Here is a 6000-nt window from a genome sequence, read left to right on the forward strand (position 1 = left end):
GAAGCATTACCCAGGTCTTCAATAATGAATGATGCTAACTTACTAAGAAACCAGTTTTACCATTTGTGGTACTTAACTTGCAGATCTCCTGTATAAATCACCTGTAACCAGAAACAAGAAAAGCCAAAATTAATTCAGTGGAACAAGTTGAAATTGAGCAAACACTGGTTTTAAAAAGGAACGCAAGGGAGAGGTTATGCCAATATTACTATTACACAGGAGTGATGAACTGCACACATTGCTTAATCTACATGGTATAGATATGAACCACCTGCATACTTAAGTGAGAACTACCCTGTACACAGAATGCTAACTTTCAGAACAGTTTCATCACTTCCAGTGATACAATAACCAGCACAGTGGACATGTGTGAGGAAGTAACTTTGCATTAATATCAACATGCCTGCAGACACTTGAATTTAGATCCACTTGGGATTTTTTTTGAATGGGTATTATTTCCACCTCTGAGAGCGGCATCATTGACATAAACTAATAGCCCTACCAAACTTCTTATGGCAAATACCTTGAGGTGTCTCTCTTCTGATAGCATATGCTAAAGATAGTGGTTTTATTCTGTTCATTCCTTAAAGGGACACTTTAAAGCTGGCAGACCCAAAAATCTGACCCACCCAACCAAATAGCTTTTGGTTACACAGTAGTTGCTAACATTTAAAACTCTGCTGCTCTCAAAATACATCTTTACTAGATTTTTACTTGTTTGGCTCCTTTATCTTCAGAAATTTCTAGGGCAGCAAAACAACCTGCAATTTCTGAATACTGTCTCACTTGATCGCTGTTCCTCATGCACAGAATCTGCCATTCTCTGCCTCTGAGGAGCTTTTTGTGGGATGTGAGTTCTGAACATGGATGTTGCCTCTAACATTCCTTCCAGGGAAGTACATGACTTCCTTGTGCCCTAAAGCTTACGAGAAGGCCCCTAAGCCTTCTAAAAGCCTCATCAAATGAGACTGGTATTTGGACTGCAGAATGTTGCCACATGGAGTATCCGTCTAAACTTCCTGTAGTCTTCAGGTAATTTGAATATCATATGCATAACAAAATTTGCATTAGTAATTAAAGAGCTTTACTGTTCTGTATTCCCATTTGGCATTTGAGATCTCTGAACTCCTGTACACAGGGAAACACAGGTCTTGGATGGGCTAATCATGTCGCTGTAAGAACTCAATGAGCCATGCTTACACAGAGGTACATATGCAGGAGTATACTTGGATAAAAGCACAACCTGCACTGTATTGGGAAATGGTACCTCTTAGACTGATGGCACCACATGGCTTGTGACCTGTGTGCCAACTTTGGCAACAGTACAAGTAGCCTGTCATTGACCAGCAGCCTAATTGTTGGAGTGCAGGGTGTCTTTCATTGGGAGGGTGGGTAGTATCCGCTTTTGGTGGAGCCTCACTAAGATTCTTATGTGAGGACCCTGAGCCCTGCTGCCTTGAGGGAGGAATGAAGAAAGTGCAACTTTCTCCAGAGTGCCAGACTTAGAAAAAATTACAGGGGAATTGTGCTGAAACCCCTTTTACAATTCAGTTGATGAGCACTGCTTTAGAGATTCTAGAGCTCCCATGAAAAAAGGCTTTTAGAGCTAGGTTCTGTCAGTAGTCTCTCAGCTTCCACTAAAATAGCTGAGTTGTGCATTCACACCTGCCATGATATAGACCCCTAAACTACATGTTAAAGATGCTGTAGTATACTTAAACTGATCCTTGCTGTCAGTTAAATGTAGGCCTTGTATAGATAACTTATGAGTTTCAGACCACTTGACAATATATTAAAGGCTATCCACGAATATTTATTTAGGGTGGTGCTACAGGCAGTGAAATGGAAAATAATTTAAACTGTGAGGAAAAGCTTCACCCTGAAATATATCGTCTCATGCAGTTGTTGAAGTAAATCAAAGGTAAGCCCTTTGACACAATTATGGAAGGAGATGGAAGGAGACTGGGTTACTTCCCTTCCCTGATTGACACATCTGGACTTGCATGTGTCAAATGACCCTAAAAGTGAGGACTATAACTCTTTTCATTCACTGTTATCTATGTTACATGCACTTAATAATCAGCAGTAAAAAGCTGAAAGATGTTTAATGCCAGCCTTAAGGGGTCATGAACAGAGCTACTGGTCTCCTGAGCCCATTTCTATTCTACATGGCTAGATGGGGGCACTGAATTTTTTCTGTTTAACATGGGGCTAGGATTTGGTAGAGGTAGATACTGATCTATGCTATGAGGAATCCTCCAGCATTTTAAGCTTAAATAGTGTTCACCACACACTTTGGGGGTTTTCAGACATTGTGCCCCAGCTTTGGCCTTTGGTAGGTTGAAGAGGTGGACCTTGAGGTCCAGATTTCAAGAGTGTTTGTTCACTGTCTCCAGTAGCAACTTTCAGCTTACTAGCAGTTGTAGAAATAAATCCCAACGAGCTAGACATAGAAGGTCTTTTTCCACCTCTAATTTGTCTGAGATGAAATCTAGAGAGCAAAAAACAAAACAAAAAAAGTGTCCAAAAAGTTTTTACAGAAGAACTGAAAAATATTGAGAAATTTAGAAAAAAAATTATGTAGCACTGACTAAAGAACAAGGCTTATGCTGCTATGGAGATACTCCATAGATGTAGTGGGAGGCACTAATCCTAGTGCCAGTTTCACGATCTGGAGGATAGCGTAGGTTGCACCCTCAGCAAGTTTGCAGATGACACTGGGAGGAGTGGTAGATAGGCTGGAGGGTAGGAATAGGATACAGAGGGACCTAGACACAAAGGTTCTAACTGATGATGTTTAATAGAACACTTGATGTAGGTTTATTTTACATGTTTCACTTGCCACACTTCCCCCCCCCCCCCCCCCATCTCCACCTTGAGAACATACAGTTAATAAGGAAGAGCAATAAAGTTCAGGCTTGGTTTAAAGTAGTTTATTTCAATTGTACTAAAAAACAGGTTATATACTGGGATAGTAGATTTGAAAAGAAGTTTAAACAAACATCCCTGTAGCTCTGGGTGGTGCTGCAACAAAATACCCTTCTCTCACTCTTCCTGCTACTAGGTAAATCCCACACATCTACATTTGTTCAGTAGCAGACAGTTTTACTAGTGCTGAGCAACGGGGCTCCATGGAGCCCTTTCTCCTTCTCTAGATTACTCCCCCCAGAATCTACCCCATACCATATGGAAGGGAAGACAAAAAGAGGTAACCATGCGAATTAAAATGGTTATTTATTCTCCTGGCCCTGATCACTATTTAACAGCAGGTTTGAGAAAGAAAAATCATTCTCCTAAAAGGAAAAATAAAAACCCTTCATTGTAGAAGAACTTCAACTGTTGGGTATTTACATTATAAACCCACGTTGGCATGCACAGTACTGGAGAGAAGGTTAAAGAAACAGGCTCTGTTAGAGTTCATTATCAACACCAAATAAAAGGGAAAGTCAGTTTGACCCTGCAAAATGAAAGTTGATGAGGATTATCTGCTCCCCCAAACTTCTGGTTTGTGTGATTTGATTTATTTTGGCAGTTATCCAAGGCTGAACCTGCAAGTGACCATTCACGATGGGAACAAAGCAGCTGCAGAAAGCAGGAACAGGCCTCACTGAAGATGGCGCACTCACTGTGAAGGTGAAACAATATGATGAGTGCTACTTATTCTGCATTTACAGAATTAACAACCCTACAGTTTAGTTATTTGTGATGCTATGCATTTCTCCAACCACCATGTCATGAGAAGGCCTGACCCCTGCAGCAGTAGGATAGGCATTGTATACAATGCTAAGGCATAGAATCCATTGTCGCTTATTGCTTAAAGAAATGGATAATTACTTTGCCTTCAGTCCTGTTCTTCCCCAGCAACCCAACTCCTGTACCTGTGGCCGAGTACTGTATGCTGAAAGGGATCACGTTTGATCACAATGACTGGTACAGCTCTATATTAGCTCCAATTCCCCTACATAAGCATTAATGTTCTGTAGGGTACTGCTAGTCCTAGTTGACATTTTGAAGTCTTCTCTCTCTCATTTACTATAATATACATTTAAACAGACGGAATTCCAGATCATAAATTAGCCTATATGTACCTTAGATTAGGTTGAACGCAATTTCTTTCTTCTTAGCTTTTCACCAACACCCTCTAGAAATGGAAGCCCTAGTTTTCTCTTGATTATTGATTGGTCACACATTGTATTTTCACCATCAGACTTTGCTAACATGGGTTGTTGCAGAGTAGTGGTGACTGGGCTTTCTAGGACTCCGGCATATTTTGAAGGCTCAACACTCATAAGTAAGGAACAGTCAGATGTCAGCCACATTGCAGAGGCAAGTACTCCAGAGGTTCTGGGCCGTTCACATGGCCTGGCAAGTCTTATTGGAACATCACTTTTCTCTTTAGTGATAACTTCCATCTGTATTTTAAGGTCATTTACTGGCTGCTTATAGACATCACAGATTTCTGTTTTTGGGGAGACCCAGTTTGAAGACATATGTAGGGACTCTGTGTTTTCAGAAGAGTAAAGGTCTTCCACCATCTCTGGCAAATTGTGCACCAAAGGTGTAACTCGGTTATAGTTTACATCATTAAGAGAATTCAAACTACAGTCTGAGTGGGTTGATGCATCTTCTGAATCACCATCATATGGATCTAAAAACTAAAACAAATAAGTCTAAATAAAGCAGATCACTAGGTTATCCACTGTACCGTTCTTGACATTTCTCTGGAAAAAAAAAAGTTTGGTAACCATCCAGTTTCCCCACAACCTTTCATTGCTGCAATACTAAGAGATCACACTGGAAAAACATAAGCAACAGCATCATTTAGAATCAACACATCCACCCACTCCACAACCTGAACAACTGTTTATTTTTAAGGAAATTTAAACAAGGCTGCTACATAATGAAATGGCAGAAGTGTATAAACCTACCTGAAGTAGCGTGTCCCTTGCTTTCTTGAAGACTCCTTCAGTAAGTGTGCTAGGCAGGCCCTGTTTAAAGAAGTATTCCCATCAGACATATGTATTTACAAATGGTCTCATACATGGTTGCCACAAGTTCTTTCTGGACGTTTTTATGTAGAGAGCAGAGATGTTTTTCTTGTTTTAACTAGCATTGGACATCTCTTGGAATTCAGTTTAAGTGCTCTAAAAATTTCTGCGAGAGTCTAATCAGACACAAGAAAGTAAAGTACCATTTAAAAAAACAAAACAACCTTTTATCTAAGCCACTTTAACTGTGGGTGTTTGTACTGTATTTTTTTATTGTACAGAATATATTTGAGGGAATGAAGTGGAGAAATGTATTTTATAGCCCTGAAACTTACTTAAGAGAAGCTAGAAACTATACATTCTCTTTCCTTTTATCTCCCTTGTGAGCTGCTCCATAACATTAAATACTGCTGCCACCTAGGAGTTGATATTTTTGTTGAAGTCAGATCAGTTAAATCAAGTCCTAACAATCATTTCAGTGATAAGCAAGTTGCATCTCTATCTCCTGTGTGCATAATATGAACTTGTGCAGATCCAAGGAAACCATTAGGTATGTTCCTGAGGAAAGTCTGTTTGTAAAACTGATTTTTCTACAGTGGTGTTTATAGTGCTCTGTCATTTTAAAAACTAATACTGTCAACAGCAATTGTATTTCACAGGCAAGCCCATACACCCTAGACAATCTTCAGTCTCTCCTTGGTCTAATTCTGTCAGTCACTACTGCAGACTAGACTCCACTGAGGAGCTGTCACTATTACTCTTCTTTCTCAGCAGCTCAAACAGACACGCCTTCGTCTGCAAAGCATTAGTATCTGTTAGTCTCTATGGAAGAAACCCACCACAGAAAGTCATGAGAAGAACATAAGAATGGCCATACGGGTTAGACCAAAGGTCCATCTAGCCCAGTATCCTGTCTTCCGACAGTGGCCAATGCCAGGTGCCGCAGAAGGAATGAACAGAACAGGTAATCATCAAGTGATCCATCCCCTGTCGCCCATTCCCAGCTTCTGGC

Source organism: Lepidochelys olivacea (genome assembly GCF_965140295.1).
Source record: "Lepidochelys olivacea isolate rLepOli2 genome assembly, chromosome: 6".
Lineage (NCBI taxonomy): Eukaryota > Metazoa > Chordata > Testudines > Cheloniidae > Lepidochelys > Lepidochelys olivacea.